Here is an 18,851-nt window from a genome sequence, read left to right as displayed (position 1 = left end):
ACAATCACCAGGGTGGAACACACACACGAGGGAGGGAGTGAGGAGTCTGAAACGAGAGGAGAGATGAGTAGGGACACAACACAGAACATAAATCATGACCACCCAGGTGAAACAACTTATCGGACCGGACGAGACTTGACAGTTGTTGCATGTTCTCTTTGTCTCGAGAAAGCCAAAGAACTCAGCTCCCCCAGGATGTAACAGGATGCTGCATGTCCTGTGGTCTGGACAATGTCACGCATAGGTGTGAGAAGCCACAAAAGTCTACTCCTATTGGTCACTCCGGCCACATGACCTGTGGGTCACCGGGCTGATATAAGGGGACTTCTGCCCCAAAATCTCTCTCTTTCTCCAATCCCTCGGAGGGCGGAAGGCTGCTCCAGCTCTCTTTCCACAACTCTTCAAGGAGTGAGGCTGCCGGCTTCTCCTCCTGCATCAGCGAGAGGGAGAAACCTGATTGCTCCAGGACATCTTCTCTTCCCACCAACAAAGAGAGGGACGCAAAGGTCTAGCTTCCAGCTCACCTTCTCAAGGAAATCTCCTCGGACTTCAAGCTCTACAAACTACTGGCAGCGACTCAATGTCCTGCAGGTAAGGATTTCGAACAAGCAACAGAGCTTCACAGCTCAACAGAACCGCTAAGGCAGAAACCTATCGACCAACGGGAGACTTCACCGAATTGCAAACGGGACAGCAACCCTTTTTTTTCCTTTCCCTCGGACTGGTAACATAATCTGGGCTTAATAATTATACTGAGCTAAGCTCTGTATACTGTTTATTCGATTCTGTGTGTGTTTACAAGTTTGATATATGCTGTGATATTGTGTTTATAAGTTATTTGAAAGTAATTGTTAGTGAGGCCCTTCACAGGCTTCCTTTGTGGGTCTCTCTGACTCTTGCATTCTCTGATTTAACATCTACACAAACGCATAGTCTTCACCTTACTTATCTCCTCCCCCACTTCAGAAGAAAAAGGGGGGGGGGGGCTGTTAATCTTAGGGGGCATCTTAAAAGCCCACAGGAAGGTTTTAAGGCCGAATTATACTCGTGTTGCACGGACGCACGCATGCACGCAAGACACGCAACACGCCCCTTTCGTGCCCTCTGCGGGCTTGCGTGCGTCCGCCAATTTTTCTAACTACACGACAAAACGACGCGAGCCTCACGCAGCCCGCAAGGCTTGTGATTGGTCTGCTTACTACATCCCGTCCGGAGTCTAGTTTCCGGTTTCATGCCCCACAATACGTGGAAATCACGGAAGATTTAGAAGAACGAATATGGAACAAATAGAAGAGCACTTGGTAGAAGAGATCTGAAAGTATGACCACTTGTATAACCCATCACTGACTGGCCGATTTGTCCGCCAGAAATAGGCTATTAGGAGCCGGAGTGGTGATGTAAATAAAGATTCGACGAAGAAGAAGACGTCTCTTCTTTGTGTGTTTTGTTTCCGAAACAAAACGTTACTCCGCCTAGTGTTCTGGCGGTGAATTGCGTTGCAACATGCGCAACACGTGAGTGAAGCATAAACCAAAATGAGTCCGTCGATGCAGCTGCGTGGCCTTCCGCGGTTGCAGTCGCAGGAGTATAATTAGGCCTTTACTCTCCTGGTCAACCACTATTTTGAGAGCCCCCCCCCCCCCCCCCTTATTTAAATACACACACACACACTTACATACAGATCCTTGTTAGTTAGTTTGATAAACAGTCATTAATGTTGCATAAGTGAATTTTGCCAAAAGTTACACCGTTAAGAACTCCATAACCTTCACTGTTCATTATATAATCTTTAATGGTAAAATATTGAGATTTCTAATTGAACTAGATCTAAATGAGACTGATATTAATCAATAAATTGGCTATTTTTTCCCTTCTTTGAAGGGTTGTGCCCCGCGAGACAACTTTAACCAACTAAAGTTATGATCTAATATTAATATTTTAAATATTAATGTTTTATATTTTATTTTGATAACCAAATTTATTGAATGCCTAAAGGTACACCATTCAATGGTATCACTTTTTAAGCACTATTGCACAACATATATGTCCAGCAGTCCTGCTGCATCAAAGTCTATGGTCAGCAGCCAGCAAAATCATGATCCGCCATCCAGATTGGATCCACTAAAGTCCACACTCATTGTCCACCGCCGCTTATTAGGATCCATCATCAGCCACCGACCTCGTTCGTGGTCCACCACCACTGCATGATGCCAATGCGACACAGGATCCGCCACTACCACCACGATCAGCCTGCATGATACAGAATCCGCCATACTGTATCCACCACCGCGAGCCTGGAAGCACTGTGAGGATCATGTTCTTTGATTTGTCCAGTGCTTTCAAAACCATTCAACCAGCACTTCTCAATCAATCAAATTTTATTGTATAGCCCGTATTCTCAAATTACAATTTATCTCATAGGGCTTTAACAGGGTGTGACATCCTCTGTCCTTAACCCTCAGCAAGAGTAAGGAAAAACTACTAAAAACCCTTTTAACAGGGTAAAAATACGTAGAAACCTCAGAGAGAGCCACATGTGAGGGATCCCTCTCCCAGGGCGGACAGAAGTACAATAGATGCCACGTGCAGGAAAACATCATCAAGATTAAAGTCTTCAAGATTAAAGATTAAAGTCTCTAGCAGCATTTGATGAGGGTAGACATCCCGAAGGACAACCCCAACATGACATGCCAAGCAGTCCCGCTGCAATCACAGTCCATGGTCAGCAACCATCCAGACCACGATCCACCATCCAGACCAGACGCCACTCCAGTCCTCAGTCACCGTCCACCGCCGCCCACCAGGACCCATCACGAGCCACCACCGCGGTCCTGGTCCACCGCCCGTGCTCAATGCCAACGCGACACAGGGTCCGCCACCAGCACCACGATCAGCCCACATAACTCAGAATCCGCCACACTGGATCCAACACTGCGACCCCCGGTGCGCGATCCACAAACCGCAATCCATGGTGCGGCCACAGAGGCCCTGGATCTGCGGGTGATAAAGCAAAGGGATTCCGGGGAAGGGGGATAGGGATGGAGAAGCTGGAAAGAGAAGCTCCGTGTGTCATGTGTCATAAAATAGAAAAAGTTACGTTCTTCCGCACTAATTAGCTCTAACTATAAGCTTTATCAAAAAGGAAGGTTTTGAGCCTACTCTTAAATGAAAAGATGGTATCTGCCTCCCGAACTGAAAGTGGTAGATGATTCCACAGCCGAGGGGCTTGATGGCTGAAAGCTCTGGCTCCTACTCTACTTTTAGAGACTTTAGGGACGACAAGTAGGCTTGAATTCTGGGAGCGGAGTGCTCTAGTGGGTTTATAAGGTACTAACAGCTCTTTAAGGTAAAAAGGCGCTATATTATTAAGGGCCTTGAAGGTGAGGAGAAGAATTTTAAATTCTATTCTAGATTTAACTGGAAGCCAGTGTAGCGATGTTAATACTGGAGAAATGTGCTCTCTTTTCTTTGTTCTCGTCAGGACACGTGCTGCGGCATTTTGGACAAGCTGTTGAGTCTTTAACGTTCACCATGCCACAGGGCTCTCCCACTCACAGCCAGAGACAAGGGTGTTGCTTTTTAGCATTATACAAACAATAATACAAAAACATAACCTCCCAAAAAACTTTAACTTAAGTGGCCAGCTTTTCAGCTAAGTTTTGCTGTGTCTCTCCGTGACTCCCCTGTGAGCTTCCGAGTGCGTCTCTCCTAGATTCTCTGTCCAGAGCGTTTCCCAATCTATGCCTTTTCAACCTGAGCATCAGTCAGCTAACAGCTCTCCCCTGCACCGATTGGTCCTCTGGTACAGGTGGAGGTGCTCTCCCAGCAACCTTTGAATAAATAGTAAAGAGAGCCTTTTAGTCAGTGGGGCTGAAGCAACATGCCTTACAGGGGAATTTAGCTTTTTCTCAACCTGGGCACTATTTTTATGAATGTCGGTGTGTAAATAATTTCGCACCTTGCACTCAGTTTAGTAACCTAAGTCAACAAGGGCAACATGGTAGCAGTGGCTGCAATGTAATCATATGGGGCAACTTCAACATTCCACTTAATGTCCACTGAAAGTGCTTTATTCTCAACGTGTTAATCTCGCTCTTTGCTAAGAGTCTAGCAACATTAAGCCAGGGGTGCACCCTGGACAGTGCGTTGGCCTATCACATAGCCAACAGAGAAATGAATATACGTATATACAAATTCATTTAGAAATCCAATTTCTATGTGATCTAATCTATTATGTGTGGTTTGTGTGTTTCAGGTGGATTCGAGGATGGAGTAGCTGAGGGGGAGATTGAAGAAGCGCTACAGCCGATCTCAGCACTACGTCTGGTGGTTCACTCTGATTCCGCCGTCTGGGCTCGACTGACCGAGGTCTGACCTGAGAGCTTGTGTTAATTAAGAGTGCATTATTCTGTGTTTGTGTTCAGATACATAAACACATTGCCAATTAAACACAATTAAACAGTATTAAATACTATCATTTAACTGAATAATAACAAAATTATAGGGTGTTAATGTATAATGTCAGAGGATGTGACAGACCCTCTCATTAAAAGTACTTCAGAGTAAATACACATGGATATATACATGACCAATTTAACTCTGATTGGCTGGCAGGTGCCTCTTTTATTAATAGTAAAACTGCAGTGGGTCAGTGGATGTTGGCTGAGTAGGAGGTCCTTCATTTGTGGCCCAGGACGCATTTTCGTACACACTGCTGACAGAATGTGGACACATGTGGCCCAGACCACCTCCAAATGTGGTTTGGTGAGATTGGCAGGCAGCTCAACACATGACTTTCACATTTTTTAGCTCTCAATTTTCTAAGTGAAACATTTTAATTTGACAAATGGCTCCAAAATGTTGATTTAAAAAAAAATTCTGAGAACAAAACATACAAAAATCCAATTTAAAATTGTTCATAGAATTTTAACTGATAAGTTCTGCATTGACTGACCAGGTTTAAGTTGTTTCTGACACAATGTGGTTGAAGGTGTGGTAACACTTCTCATTGAGCATGAGTTTTTTAAAGTGAACTAGAAAATTTTTATTAATGCAGCAACACTCAATGCAAATACGTTTAACAGCTGAATTCTTTACATGTGTTAAGCATTAAACAACTCAGTCTGCAACCTAATTAAGATTCCCCACATCCTGTCTCCAACTTAGTTTTGAGCACAATGAAGTTGACATCAGTCTTCAACACTGAAGAGTAACTCTTACAGAGACTTCTAGGCCACTAATTTAAATGGACATGTTTATGATCCAATTTGTTGGTCCTCATGACCATACCGTGACAATAAAGGCATTATAATAATTAGGAAGAGATTTTTTATCCACATAAATCCTGATCCAGGAAGTGCTCTTTCTCAAAGATTTTAAGGTTATGATCCGAGTTGGATTTTCATAAATGGCTGTCTACTCATCTACATTGTCAGTTTAAATATGTGGCTATTATTTCTATTTTGACACAACTTTACACTAAGAATAGACCACCTGGCTCTTTCCATGCTGCTTTCCACTAAAGTGATTGGGCGAGGAGGCGTTATAATGGTGCGATGGTTAGCTTGACTTTTCTGTTTCTACGCTGTTTAGTATAGAGCAGAACCAGGCTGCAGATTGCTAGTCACATCTGCCACTGCCGGCAATGCACATTGCCACTCACTTTACATTATCCTCTGCATAGTGTTCTGAACTCACCCTCCTGTGGTCCAAGACTGAAAAGGGCAGACAGACATGAATGAGTTTAACGAACAAAACAGAAGTTGTGTGAATGTGGTCTCAGATGGATTAGCTAGTTGAAACTGTTGCCAACTATTAACTGTTGCAGCACGCCTCACACTTCAGCCTATTCCCTTTCGTGTTTAGTGTAAAAGACATAAATAAGTAGGTCAACTGATAAAAGCCTGTCATGTCTGACTATTCTACTGCAATATATTCATGTTATTTATTATCTTTATTTTGTTTTCTTATTACTGTGTGCCAGACATTACCTAATGTTCATCGTGGAGATTCTATATACAAAATCCAAAGCAGTTGAATAGTGGACGATATTATTTAAACTGTTAATCACGTAGTTCTGCAACCTAACACTCTTGTTCTTGTCTGTCAGATTCTCATTCAATTTGAGGACTAGTATGCAAACTGGCATCCAATCCAGTGCTTCTCCTGAACAAACCTGCCTCCTGCTGGACAAAGAAGTTACACTACAAAGGAGATCTGAGATTCCTTCAGACTGTTCTCTATGGGGAAAGACGTTTAGATTTGCCAATCTGACGTCACTTACTTTATCTCCAACATGTTGTGAACTGACCAAATTGCCAATGTTACTGCCTCAGAGAACCTGTATAATTTATTACAATGATTTTGCTGTAAGAAAGAAAATATATCAAACTTCTTCTTGTCTTTGTAATATTAAAGGGCCCATATTGTGTAAAATACATTTTTGGGGCTTTTACTATCCATAATGACTTGAAGGGTGTCAGTAGGGACCCTCAACGTATGAAAACAGTCCCTCAGCTGACCTTTTCACTCAGTCCGTTCTAAGAAATATGTTATTGACATCCCTCCGAACCCACGAACCCTGCTCCCCACCTCCCCCACCTCCCCTCCAAGCAGACATGTTGCTGAAATAGCAGCTTGTTAGCTACCACAGGCTAACCATAACAAACAACACTGAAGAAACACTGCAGTGTGGAGGGATGCAAGGAAGAGAATGTGCCGTGCACATTCCTCCTAAGAACGTTACTGTTCGAGACCAGTGGTCTTAAGGTAAGCGGTCCTTACGTGGACTGTACACATTTTGTTTTCCTGTTGTGGCAAGGAACAGAGAGAATTACATCACTGGGTTATAGCTGGTCACATTCAATATCATTATTGTAAATAAATCCAAAACAGAGAAGTACTGTGTGTGACTCCAAAAGTACTGTTTTTTTCCTAAAAAAATGGGAGTCAAATGTATTTCTTTTAACTCAGTCCTGCTGCCATAAATGCTCACTGCACTGCCCAATATTTCCTCCTGTCTGAGTAACATTTGATAAAAACTACTGTGAGCAGCAGGATTAGGAAATGACTGAGCTTTTTTTTAAGGACATTGGAAGAAAACTGGCAAAATAGGGCAGATACAGTAAAGCTACTCAAGTAGGGCCTTTTAAATTCATACATTTAGGAGACTCCACTAGCCACTGGTGTCCTTCGCAGGAAGCTCCGGACAAACCAAAGTTTGGGCTGATCTAAACAGTTGTATTCATAAAGCACACAATATAGTGTTAATAGCACTTCAATGATCTCTGTTCATTAAACTGCATAGCACTAATAGTGTGTGTAATATGATGTTTATGGGAAATCAGATCCTCTTAAAAAGTTAAGTATAAAAAGGCCAATACTCTCACTCTAGATTCATTGAACCTATGACTGTACACTATCAGTTAAAGTGCATCTAATATGTATCCAACACACAAACCTACTGGTGGAGACGAGGTGCAGAACGCCAAGCAGAAGGTCACTTGTCATTGTGAGCACCCTAAGTGATAATGAGCATGTGAAACATTGAATTAACCGATGATTAAATTAGTAAACATGACTCATCAAAGATAATCCTCACTTTATTAAAACACAGTAATTTAAAATGAGTAACAAAACAACCAATGTTGCTGATATACAAATGCAGTGCAACCTACAAGAAGCAGACTGAACTTGTGCTGACAAATGGGCCTTTAGGCTTTACAGGCTTTAACAGCAATACTGACCCAATAAAACAGAAGGAACGGGAGATTTTTTGTTACACAGTGGGGATATGCAGTGTCAATGACATGATCCCTCAACAGCTTCCCACCTGGAAACAAGGTCAATCAAGGAAGGGGAAGTAAAAACATAAACACTTTATCTCTAAAGAGGGTGGCAGGTGTGAGTGCCTTTGTTCAGAGGCTGAATCACAGATATCTGTGGGCAAAGGAATGTCTGATCAAATGGCTTATCAGTTTCCTTCATATTTATTTCAGATTAGAGCGATTAATGAGTTGCTGGAATATGTTTTTTGTGCAAACCACAGGCCTCCTGTCGACCTACATGTGTGGTCAAAACTTGAAACAAGCAAGCCGCATGTTCTGGAGTGAACTCAGTCTCCCAGCGTGCCACATGTTCCCTTTGTCTTAAGACAGTGAAGGAACTACGTCTCCCAGGATGTAACAGGATGCTGCATTTCCTGTGGTCTGGGCAATGTCACGCATAGGTGTGAAAAGCCACAAAATGCTCACCTCCTATTGGTCACAGTAGCCCAGGACTCGTGAGGTCATCAGGCCAATATAAGTGGACTGCTGCCCAAAATCTCTCTCTCTTTCCATCCACAGCAGGGCTGTCCAGCCGCTTCTCCTGCATTGCTTAGGAGAGGGCCTGGCTGCCCCATACTCTTCTCTTCCCATCAACAACCGGAGGTCAAAGGTCTAGCTTCCAGCTCACCTTCTCAAGGAAATCTCCTCGCCCTTCAAGCTCTACAAAACTCCTCGTAGCGACTCGATGTCCTGCAGGAGAACTTCAACAAGCAACGGAGCTTCACAGCTCAACAGAACCGCTAAGGCAAAAACCTCTTGACCAACCGGTGACGTCACCGAATTGCAACGGGACAGCATCCTCTTTTCCTTGTCCCTCGGACTGGTAACAATCTGGGCTTAATAATTATACATGTTAAGCAAGACTGTTTATTTGATCTGTGTGTGTTTATAAGTTTGATATGTGGTGTGATATTGTGGCAACAAGTTAAATGAAAGCTAATGTTAGATAGGCCCTCCATAGGCTTCCTCTGTAGGTCTCTCTTACTCTGGCATTCTCTGATTAACATCTACACAGACACGCATAGCATTTCACCTAGTTAAACCTTCCCCCTCGGCCGTAAAGCAACAGACGTAAAGCCACCTCAGAAAAGGGGGGGGGGGGCTCTTATCTTAGGGGTTAAACAACCATTTTGAAAGCATTCTAGAAAGGTGTGAAATTTGGTCAGCCATTTTTGGAGGCCCCTAATTAACATTCACACACACACACACTCATATTTAGTTAGTTAGTTTGATTGTTAAGTAATTTGTGTTATATACTTTATTCATAATAAATGTTCTTCTTTCACAAATTTTCTGTCATTAATGTTGCGTAAGTGAACTTTGCCAACTGTAAGTAACCAAGGGCTTACTATTGTATTGATTTGTTGTTGTTGATTTGCGTCATTAACTGCACCAACATCTACTTGTGATCAGATCACTCAGGATAGATGTTAATGCCAGGTCTGAATGGGTTAACGTGTTATCAAACTGATTTTCCCTAACTGAATTAAAAAACAGGCTCCGGTTATAGAATTTTTGTATCCAATTCATTGCCAACTTCTGCACATATGAAAGTAACAGCAAAAGCCTCCACCTGTAGTATATGATATTTGACATGTTTTAGGATTAAGCTCTAAGAGTCTGTAATGTTGACATCAGAGTCCAGTCATCCAGGCTCTATTAGGTGCTGGGTTCAGGTTTGGAATTTCTCCTTATTTTCGTTTGCTCTTGGTCTCACTGGACTGAAAGACACTGGAGGCAGACATAAGGTTCTCAATATACTGACCCTTAGGGTTTTCAGGTTTTCCTCTTTGACAGCATCCACCCGGGAAGACAGTTCTAAGAAAAAGACATAAATCAAAAAGTTGATATGCTGTTATTAATGACTGATTAACCAAATAACATGTCATTCTGCTTGCAGGGATAGTTCACCAAAAAATGATGGTTCACTCACCACTATGATAGTAGCGGGTATGGGTGAAGTGTTTGAGTTCACAAAACTTCTGGAGCCTCAGGGGTAACCTTTGTTGGAGACAAATCTGATACTATTGAAGTAACCAGCGACCTACACTTCAGGTGTAATAAAACAACAAAAAGTGGTGTCATCCAAGTGTCTGCAAGCCCCTACATTCATATTCATCGCAAAACGGCGTCTTTGACAGCATGTTTTTGCTCTGCTGATATCATTCTTTGGAGGTGCTTTCACGAACACACCTTTGTGTGGCTATGTCCGTTAGTGTAGCCACTACCACTGGACATTTATGCTAAACACAGTTTAAATGACCTTTGAGTCTAATATGAATGTCTGGGCTTGCGGACACATCACATGAGCAGTATGCAGACATGTTATTTTTTTCTATTGTTGCAAGTATAAGTCACCGGGAACTTCAATTGTATCTGATTTGGCAGCAACAATGTTTACCCCGAGACTCCAGAAGTGTTTTGTGGACTAAAACACATCACCAACCCCTCCATCTGTATAGTGCTGAGTGGATAAGTGAATTTTCCGTTTTTTGGTGAACAAAAACATTTCATTTGCATTGATCACACAGCACAGACTAACATAAGCACCTATTTGTTTTGTTTTTTTAAACTTTGTTTTTATTGAAGAGAAACACAAACATTCCTTGACAACATCACAGATCATACATGACAGACTGATTGGTGAAAAATAATAAATAAATAAAAGGACAGTTAAGACATTCCATCGTACCACAGGATTCCCCTCAATTAGAGAGGTATCCTGCAATAGGTAGCCATCTCCTCACAAAAACATCAGACTTTAATTGCAATTGAGCCGTTAGAGCCTCCATTGCATACACCTCCCTCAGCTTCTGTTTCCACTGTGCCACTGTAGGTGGCTGTGGATTCAACCATTTTATTGTCACCATTTTCCTAGCAGTCATCAAGAGTATATGTAACAAGTGCTCTTGGTCTCTTGTGTACATGCCTTCAGGAGCTAGATCGAAAAGAAACTGACTTGGGGTGAATAGTATATTAATTCCCAGAACTTTATTTATCTCGCTCTTTATCCCCTTCCAAAAAGGAAGCAACATTGGGCAATCCCAAAATATGTGTGAGTGGTCGCCAACCATTCCACATCGTCTCCAGCAGTATATTGCTGCTGGATTATCTGCAAATTTAGAGACCACGGAGGGCGTCTTAAAGAACCTAGTCTTCATCTTCCAATCAAACTCCTTCCACATGTTACTATTAATACCTTTATGACATCCAATGCACATTGTTTCCCACTCCCCGTCCTCAATTATAGTATTTAACTCCAGCTCCCATTTGTTTTTGATATAAAAAGTGTTGTCTGATGTATCCAGTAACAGATTTCTGTATATATGGGAAACATGCTTTTTACTGGGTAATTGATGTTTAGTTATATTAATAAAGTAAATTTCCATGTTCGTCGGAGCATTTTTGATTATATTCCAATCTGTATGGTTTGTAATGTAATTTCTTATCTGAAAATACCGGAACATATCACTTTGGGGTAAAAGGAATTTGTCTTGTAGATAGGAGAATGGCTGTATACCGGTGTTAAGCACCTATTTGTATAACCACATTATATGACTTACTTTCTCTCTGTTTAATTCAGCTGTGTCTGACTGCAGAAATAATTAGTGCTGTTGGGCAGGTACATTCATCATTATTTACAAGCATTATTTTTTACAGTTTTCATCCAACACGGTGTCATGTCCAGGGTTTAGCCCCGTCCCAAATGGATGGATGGATGTCTGTTCAACACAGTTTTGTGTGTTGACATACCCAACAGAGATACCAGCTCCCTATCCCCCCCTTTACTTGCTTCACTTATCCGGGCAAATGTATATACTTGCGACCCACTCACCTGCTCTGTCAAGCAGTTGACCATTAGTTGTCTTCTGCTTTGTACATTAGGTTGGGGTGAAAAAAAAATAAAATGTAAATAGCTGCTGTTACGTTGCCATTTATATTTGCTTCCTGACTTTTACTTCCCTTTAATTTGCTATTATTATAATCAATTCCATGCAACCAGTCCATACAAAACAGTAGGAAAGCTATGATTAAGGACTCATACAGATGTACATAAGATTAGATCCCACCACAAAAAACTAAATTAGGTGTTTCCCACATATGTAGAAGACAAGATGAATTTTGTCAAACAGTATCCATTGAAGCCACTGAAAAAAAAAGCTCCATCACATCTTATTAACTTTATATTATATAACTGAGAATCTGATTAATGTTTGTGGAGGAGCAACAGGAGAAACGACTTAGAGAAACGGGAGAGGGGGGCTGCTTTGTCTCAGACAGTAGATATGTTTAGAGTTGAACAAAATTCATGAAAAACTAACATCACTCAAGCCATTTTCAGACTTGAACTCTGGAGGATCTCCTAAGAATTGGGTCCAGACTTTCTTCACGTTGGTCACACATGAACAACGCAGCAAAAGGTTGTCTGCTCAGACACGTTCTCAAGGGCACAGAAATCTCTGGATTGTTCAGGCAATGGGTGGTGAAGCAGGCAGAGGCAGGATGTGACGTGTTAATTCTGCTGCGGAGATCACACCGACACAACCGTTGGACAATATCAACAAAAGCTCTATTGACATCTTTGTCTGTCTTCTATTTGTATGGCACCGCTTTTCATCTTGAGATATTTGCTTTCTTTATTATTTTTTATGTAACGTCATTATCGTCCACTTGCTATGGAGGATATCCTGCTGTTTTCTCACAGCACATCCTCCGAACTTTCTGCGGTCTTTTGTCGGGATTTATGGACACATATGGACAACATGTTATGCTTTTTTACTTTTTATGAAGTGGACACAATTTACTTCAATTGTATTGGATTTGGCTGCAACACTGGTTACCCCTGAAACTCCAAAAATGTTTTGTCGACTGAAACATTTCACCCACCCCTCCATCGCCTAGTTGTGAGTAGATAATGAGTGAATTTTTATTTGGGTGTGAACTATCCCTTTAAGGTTGCAACAGAGGATTTACATGGCTTTGTTTTTATATAATGATTTCACCTCTTGATACCCACTCAGTGCTTTACAGTACAGTTTTTACATACAGGGCAGCAATAATTCTAATAAAGTGGCCAATTTGTGGGATTCAGTATCTTCAGCATGCAGAATGGGGAAGACTGGGATCGAGCTGATGAGGTTATGTTTAACCCGAGGTATGCTGCCAAGGCAACTTATGCTCAAAACTACTCCATTTTGAGTTGCAAATGAAATTGAATGTTTTTATATTTCATCCTAAATTTGTTGCAGGTAACTGTCCAATGTGGTTGCAGATACAAATTATTGTTAGAATCAAGTAAATACTTATAATCATATTATCTAATTCAACAGCAGACAATCTACTGACCAAGTGCTTCAGGGAAACTCACTCAATTTATTATCAGAGAGAAATTGAATGCATGTGTTGATTCAGTGTTAATATATATGTTAACTATGTTAATTCAGGTATTGTCATAATGTTCACTTAATTTGTGCACTTACATGTCAATGATATTACAATGTAAGTGACAAAAACATCTTCTTGTGAATTAACTTGGTCACTTATGAGTTGTCAATAAACCTCCTGACTTTGTTCTGTGTCACAGTTTCACATCATCTGTTCAGAATCAACCTGCACTCTTCCTCTGTGAAATACAGTGCACAGGTTTGCCCTGCCGTACGTGCCCTCTTGATGCACCTGGACATGCATTCTCACGTGATGCTGATTCAGTTAGCGCAGACTCAACAGACCAACATCTAAACCAGCTTCAAAGAACAATAAAACACAGTCACTGAAATAGGGTTTCTCAACCCAGAATTCCTTTGATAACTGTGAGTTAAATCAGAGTAGGTTAAACTTATTTCGTAGTACAGGCCCCTGGTGGTAATGGTATAATGGTATAACCGTCCTGTAAACAGCAACCCATTTCTCCCCCATTCTGCATGCTGAAGTGTCCTTGGGTAAGATAGTGAAACCCAAATTGCGCTTGACAGCTGTATGATATAAAGAATGCTGCACATAGATGCACTCTATGAATGTGTGTAGGACTGGGTGAATTGCAAAACTGTACTGTGAAGGGATTTGAGTGGTCATCAAGACTAGAAGAGAGTATGTACTGTAGGTGAGAGCGGGGTAATGTGAGACATTTTTTAAATGTTCTCCCCTCTAGGCGAGCTAAAATGATATATCAGTAAAATGTACACATTTCCCATTAATTCAGGATGTTTTCTAGCAATGGAAATGATCAGAATGTCTTCAGGACAAAGGGCAGTGAAAATATGATTGTTTAAAAAAAAGTGAAATCAAGGGGGTAAAGTGATCCACTTACTTTTTCCACTTTAAAACTACCATAACAACACATGTTGTAATAGTTAAAATCCTGACAGCTAGATTGACAACCACACATACCAAAACTAATATCGGACTAGTAACAGAATCATGGGGATTGGTCAATTAAGCACATTTATGATTATTATGATTCATGTGATCTCTTGCACACCCTAGCTTACCTGCACATTGTTTCTCTGTCCAATTGGCAGGGACAGGGATATTGTTTTTCTCTGCGTATTCAAATGCCAGTTCACGGCACTTAACTGGAGCAAGGCCATGGAACTGGTCAGCTAGATGTTTCAAGTGTTTGGCAAGCTCCTCCTCCATCTCATCTTTGAATATTCTCTTTACCTCAGCTACTGCACCCCAGGCTATTGATTTTACTTCCCCTTTCTCTTTTTTCTTCATTAATCTTTTGAGGGTTGTCTTGTCAATATCCCTATAGAAATAATAATCTTCAGCTAGCATCAATCACATGGTTTTGTATGTTGGAAGTTCACCAACATGTATGATATAAGTTTTTCTACCTGATTAAATTTGATTTGACACAACAGTTGATTAAGTTCAAAGCAAGAAAATTTACTTTTACATGCAAAAAACTCATTTTTGTGAAAAAACATACTTTCCACAGCTCCAGCACCAACTTCTCCTTCATGGCAAGGTTGGAATGGGAGGGGCTTAAAAACATAATGGTCACATGACCACAAATGTGTTCCGTTGCCTAGATACAGGGGGTGTCTCACATTACCCGATGTCTCACATTACATTACATATCACATTACTTCACATCATATGTGATATGTGTTAATATAAACCATATTGATACTATATATCATTTTATACAATAATATTGTCTTTTGCACACTCTGTCTACATATTCTCACACTCATAGTATATTATATTATGTATTGTATAGTCAAATACTTATATTTATACCTCTACTATATATCATATCATATTATATTATACTCTTTGTATATTATTTGTATAAGTCTATATACACATATTCATGGTCAGGGGAAGTTTTTGTTCAGCCTCGGTCATTGCCCTGGTTACAACAAACCCTAAAGAGAAAGCTGACTGCTGGATGAAGTAAAGAGATCATGAGAGTGAAGCGATTTGGAGTGGAAAATTATCACATGAGACAACATCAGTAACAGATTGACTTGATGTAATAATGGTTCAATCTGCCAACTCACCAGTCTGGGAGTTACTAGTCTTTTATGTCTTGCAGAAGAAATTTAGATTTTGATGTCAATACCAATTATAGGGATATTAAGATGAAAACTTTGGTCAAGTTATTGCTAGTGTTTGGTAGATGGACAATTTGACTCAAAACAGGATTCTGTTGTGTGTGTGCGTGTGTTTCTGTGTGTGTGTGTGTGTGTGGTTATGATACCTTCTAAAGTGTGCTGAAGCTCCAAAACCTGGTTGATGAGCCTCGTCTTCTCTTCCAGCTCAGCCTGGTCAGCCATGAAATAGTCAAACACCACACACTGACTGACATGTAAACTCAACACAGACCGTGAGTGAGTGTGTCTTAGCCTTGTCTGAACTCATGGTGAAATTCTCGTCTTCCTGTGTGGGACACTATAAAGATTGAGGATGTGCCATTTCATTTGTTCAGTGTTCTGGTTTTACAGAAAAAGATACACATAGTAGAGCCCGGCGATACAGCTTTCCTGACGGGTCAGGAGCATAGAATGTACAAAACGAAAACCAAATTAAGGGAACACTTAAGGCCTCACCTCGCCTGCCTGTATGCACTTCCGACAACATCTGTGTATGCTCCTGATGAGTCAGTGGATGGTGTCCTTGGGGATCTCGTCCTGGATCAGGGCATCAGTGAGCTCCTGGACAGTCTGTGGCGATACTTGGCTCTGTTGGATATACGATACATAACGTTCAATAGGTGCTCAATTGGATTAAGGTCAGGGGATGGTGAGAGCCAGTTAATGCAATCAATGCCTTTGTCATCCAGGAACTGCCAACACACTCTGACCTCTGGGCTGCCGGTTCCACCTCATGCTACCAGTAATGATAAGGACACTAGCAGAACACAAAACTACAGAAGAATCGATCAGGATAACAAGGAGAGAGAAATTGTCTGTGGCCACCACATACAAAACTATTCCCTTTTGGGGTGGTGTCTGGTTTTTGCCTCTCCATTGCACCTTCTCTCACTTTAATTTGCACTAAAGCAGGTGGAATTGATTCACAATCACTTGACGTTTAACTGACTTGGTTTTTTGGAGCAGTGTAAATTAAGAGGTTTAGAGGTTTAAATACAGGCAATGGTCTGAAGTCACTTTTCATTACACAGCATGAAACTTTCGTATTTGTAGGTGACTTTCCAAACACCCCATACATATTCATTTCAGATTCACTTATTTTCAAAGTGGAATTTCCAAAATATAATTGTAGTGCTTTATAGTTCTCTGCCGATGTTGTCAAATGATAAGATAATGCTGTATACAAGAGCGACGAGCTGCTAGCATGCTAACACTCACTATTTGGCATTAAGTGTTGCACTTAGCTACAAGCAGCGAACAAACAGAGCTGTGGAGTCTGAACACACCTCACGACGTGGAAAACCACAACGGTTGTGCTAATGTAGAATGTTGACAGAAAGTGTGAAAGGTTGAAGTAATTTCACAAAGCTTTGTCCAATATTTCCAGTTCGCCATCATCAGCTCAGTAACCTATATGGCCACCAGGGGGTGATATGAGACTCCAAAGAAACAACTTCTTCTTCTTCTTCTTCTTCTTCTTCTTCTTCTTCTTCTTCTTCTTCTTCTTCTTCTTCTTCTTCTTCTTCTTCTTCTTCTTCTCTGTGGCGGCTAGCAAACACCTTATGGGTGCATTACTGCCACCTTCTAAACTGGAGTGTGGATCTTAATGATTTTTCTAATACCACTCTCATCTGACAAGCCTTGTTTTGTTTTTTACATGCCCAGAGCTGAATGTTAGTATTTTTTTCAGTTGTTATTTGTTGTGATGTCAGTCACTAATGTTAATCCGTCTCTCCTGTTGATATGTCCTATTTTTACTGTCCACAACAATATTAATGTTTTCACACCTTTGAGGTTCTTGACAATAGGAAGGATTCATTCTAGGTTTTCACTGGTTAGCTCTACAGTAGAACTGTGATCTTAGTGATGACCATGACCATTTGAAAGAAGTTTGTCATTAACCTTTCTTTCTTGAACATGTCTTATGCCTTCCCACATCAAAAAAACTCTGATATTAAACGTTCTCTATTAATCTGTGCTATTTTAATTTTACTCTCTAAACACAGAGCGTAATCTATTGTGGCCTACTTCTTCCTTTCCAAAACCCACTCTGATAATTGTTTAGTAGTTCATTTGTGTCTATTTGATATCAGTATCTTTGATTTATCAATTTTTTCATGACTTTTCCTACATGTGAGGTCAGTTGGCCTATAGCTTCCTCGAATCGGATTCTTAGCACGCCTGCATATTCGTACAGTTAAAGCCTCTTTCCATGCGGATTTTGTCTATAGTGTCAATAATATTTGTTCACATCTATAACTTCCAGTGCATGCGTCCAAAAATGGGGAAATTATCCCTTTGCACCAGATATCCTGCACTGCACCCTGCATCTCTAGTGTGCTGCATTTGAGCATGTGGTTTCAAAAGCATTTTTTTTAATGTTTTTATGTTTATATATATTGATCTTAATTAGTTTGAAAAACTGTACAACGACATACTAATACATCAAAATGTGTTTCCTTGATTTCACCATTACAGGTTGGGGCATGCTTGCATTGAAATGATTATCAAATAAAATAAAATATTATTGTACCATAGAGAAATATGTCTCAGGCCAAAGTGCTACAGCAGCTGCAAGGAGTACATTGTACAACAAACAACAACAAAAAACAATACACAGGGTCATATCGCGCAAGACCCAGAATAATAATGCAGAATAAAAGTTAGGTGAATATTGCACCTGCCCTAAAAAAAACTTAAAATTATGAAACAATAAAAGAATAGGACAGATAAACAAGATGAAAAACAGAAACCGGCATTAAAACTTAAAAGTTATATGTACTAGACAAAGTGCAATGGTTATTGAGATACATGCCAAAATCAACATATCTCCTTATTCAGCAGTGTGATAGACGTCGGGAAGAATGAGAGTTGAGGTGGTTGGTTTTACACTCATGGGCTGTGTAATGTCTGCCTGATGGTAACCGGTCAAATTCAGGGAACAATATGTGTAATGGGTCATGAAGGATCTGTGTGCCAGTCTGACTACAGAACCTTTGTAGATGGCCTGAAAGGGAAGTATAGTTCTTTTTGACCATCACTTTCACAGCCGTTTTCACATGCTCTAAATTGTTTTGATTTTAGCCGTACTATGCTGCCATTGCATACCTAATTATGCTTTCTAGCACAGAAGCATAAAATATTCACATGACGTCGATGCTCACACTGAACAGTCTAAGTCTGCATAGGAAGTGCAGCCTTTGAGCAAGCTTTCCACACAGAAAATCTACATGGGCACTACATTCCAAATTACAGTCCAGCTGTATGGCCAGATATTTAAAAGTGCTCACCTGCTCGATAGCATTGTCACTGAGGGTCATAGAGTCTCACCTCTCTGGGGACGAATATCACCTCCTTCATATTTGTTATGTCACAAATTAGATGATGACTGTCACACCAGTCTTTAAAGGAGTCGATCTAATCT

The 18,851-nt window shown here is 40.8% G+C and overlaps 1 long non-coding RNA gene across 5 annotated transcripts; it reads right to left on the bottom strand.

Moving 5' to 3' along the window:
• Nucleotides 1-2,907: 2,907 nt before the first annotated feature.
• LOC128445750 (uncharacterized) lies at nt 2,908-16,941 on the bottom strand. Of its 5 annotated transcripts, XR_008339502.1 has the most exons (5): nt 16,714-16,938; nt 15,884-16,015; nt 15,535-15,598; nt 9,592-9,644; nt 2,908-5,714 (listed from the first exon to the last, which is right to left on the bottom strand). It is a non-coding gene; the product is annotated as an uncharacterized LOC128445750 (long non-coding RNA). The 5 variants fall into 5 exon arrangements; XR_008339504.1 differs by lacking the exon at nt 2,908-5,714 and having other exon boundaries at nt 7,587-9,644; nt 15,535-15,713; nt 16,714-16,941; XR_008339501.1 differs by lacking the exon at nt 2,908-5,714 and having other exon boundaries at nt 7,587-9,644; nt 16,714-16,934.
• Nucleotides 16,942-18,851: the final 1,910 nt, after the last annotated feature.

This window comes from Pleuronectes platessa, chromosome 8 (assembly GCF_947347685.1).
Source record: "Pleuronectes platessa chromosome 8, fPlePla1.1, whole genome shotgun sequence".
Classification (NCBI taxonomy): domain Eukaryota; kingdom Metazoa; phylum Chordata; class Actinopteri; order Pleuronectiformes; family Pleuronectidae; genus Pleuronectes; species Pleuronectes platessa.
Note: the sequence above shows the minus strand (reverse complement) of the source record. Positions and strands in the feature narration are given on the sequence as shown.